Raw genomic sequence first — 2,669 nt, forward strand, 5'->3', positions numbered from 1 at the left:
TTAAGGCCAAAAATGCCGAAATCGGAGATGGACTTGGTGGGGCTTCACCGGTGACGGATCGGAGCTGGGGTTGGGTCCAAAGAGTTGCCAAGAGGTCGGGGATGATGTGGTAGGAAGATGGTGGCCGGAGGTGGAGCAACGGCGGCGCTGGAGCGAAAGTGGCGCCGCGGCTTTGGAGGGTGCGTGTGGGCTACCGGCGGCGAGATGGGGGCTGGGATTTGGGGGGTGAGGTCGCCGGAGGGAAGGGGTGCTAGTCGGCCGGGCGGTGTCGCGCACGGCAGCGCGACGGCGGCTGGGCTAGGAGGTGGACGGACGCACGGGGAGAGAGAGAAAGAGAGGGCTCGCACACGGGGGGAAAAGCAGCGGGAAAGAAAGAAAAAAGAAAGAAAAAGAGAAAAAGAAAAGAAGAAAGAGAGGAAAGAGAAAAATAGAGGGAAAGAAATGAGGTCTAGTCCTCATAACTTGGGTCACGAAAATGATCCAACGGAAATGATTTTAAAACCACAAATTAAATAAAATAATTTAAACGTAATGGTAAAGTCAAATTGAAATAATTAAATCACACAGTAATTAAATAAATATTAGAAGCAATTTAAATGCATAACAATAAATAAATATTAAGAAAGCACATAAAATATTAATTTTTTCCAATTAAAATTTCTAAAAATAATCCACTTAAAATCCAATAATTTTAAAACAAGAGAATAATTTTTTGAATAACATAAAAATAATCCTTCAATAAAAATACACTAAAATACGGGATGTTACATCCTCCCCCCCCTTAAAAAAAATTTCGTCCTCGAAATTAGCAAGGTCAAACATTAAACTAAGACAGGAACAAGATCCAACCAAGAGCATACTTAGAACGTACCGTCAATTTCAATCAAACAAGTAAGGATAATGCTCCCTCATGTCGGCTTCTCTTTCCCATGAGAAATCTTGAGCCAACGGATCACCCCATGACACTTTCACCATAGGTATTGTCTTGAACCTTAATCTTTGCTCTTTCCAATCTACAATCTGCGTCGGGGCAACTTCATAAGTAAGGTTAGGCTGAAGTTGAATGCGTTCAGGGTCAACAAACGTGGCTCTTGCTGTCCAAAACTCTTCTTCAACGAAGACACATGAAACACATCATGAACATCCCCAAAATAAACCGGCTAGGCAACTCTATAAGCAACAAACCCAACTTTCTCTACGATCTGAAAAGGGCCAACATATCTTGGACTAAGCTTTCCTTTCTTACCAAAGCGCTTAACGCCTTTCATAGGAGAGACTTTAAGATAAACCCAATCACCTTCTTCAAAGGATAAGTCTATTCTTCTTGTATCTGCGTAACTCTTCTGGCGACTTTGCGCTTCTGCCATTTTAGTCCTTATGAACTGAACTTGATCCTTCATTTCTTGAATTATCTCAAGCCCAATTACTTTACTCTCGCCGACTTCATCCCAACACAAGGGCGATCTGCACTTCCTTCCATACAAAGCTTCATACGGGGCCATCTGGATGGAAGAATGGAAACTGTTATTATAAGAGAATTCAATAAGCGGTAGATGATTCTCCCAACTTCCTTGAAATCCTATGACACAAGACCGCAACATATCCTCCAGAGTCTGAATAGTACGCTCTGATTGACCGTCTGTTTGAGGGTGATATGCACTACTAAACTTCAACTTAGTGCCTAAAGCCGCCTGCAAGCTCTTCCAAAAATGGGACGTAAACCGCGGGTCCCGATCTGACACGATACTCTTGGGTACTCCATGCAAACGCACTATCTCCTTGACATATAACCGAGTCAACTTACCCAAAGAGTCAGTATTATTAACAGGCAAGAAATGGGCACTCTTGGTCAACCGATCAACAATCACCCAAATTGAGTTCTTCTCACTAGGAGTCCTCGGTAAACCTACAACAAAATCCATAGAAATATCATCCCACTTCCACTCAGGAATAGGGAGAGGTTGAAGTCTACCAGCAGGTCTTTGATGCTCAGCCTACTCGACGACACGTGTCACATTTCTCAATAAACAAAGCGATGTCCAACTTCATTCCTCCCCACCAGAAATTCCTCTTGCTGAGAACTCTCGATAAGAAGTCTCCTCATTCCATAAAGGAGAGAGTCCAAATCTGATGACTCTGCTTCATCCACTTGTTGAGACTTTCTACTCAAAGCATCAGCGACTAGATTTGCCTTTCCTGGATGATACTTAATCTCACATTGATAGTCGCTAATCAGCTCTAACCACCGTCTCTGTCTCATATTGAGATTCTTCTGAGTAAATAGATGCTTCAAGCTCTTGTGGTCAGTAAAAACTTCACAGGCTTCACCATACAGATAATGCCGCCAAATCTTAAGAGCAAAAACTATTGCCGCCAACTCCAAATCAACACCTATGCTACAACTTCTAAACCTCCATTGAATTCTACTTTTGGTAACCTAATAGCCACTTCCAAAGCTAACCATCAATAACAAATTGCACAACTAAATTATTAATCTCCAATTACAAGTATCTTGTCAAAATTCAAGTCACCACTAATTCCCCAAAATCAACACAATCTGAACTCCTGACTACAACCAAAAATACCACGCTCCTGCTGCGCACTCTGATATTCGCAACATGCATAAAACTTATGTCCTCAAGAAACTAACACCATCGAGTACAAGGTAG

The sequence above is a fragment of the Juglans regia genome, chromosome 3 (genome assembly GCF_001411555.2).
Source record: "Juglans regia cultivar Chandler chromosome 3, Walnut 2.0, whole genome shotgun sequence".
Classification (NCBI taxonomy): domain Eukaryota; kingdom Viridiplantae; phylum Streptophyta; class Magnoliopsida; order Fagales; family Juglandaceae; genus Juglans; species Juglans regia.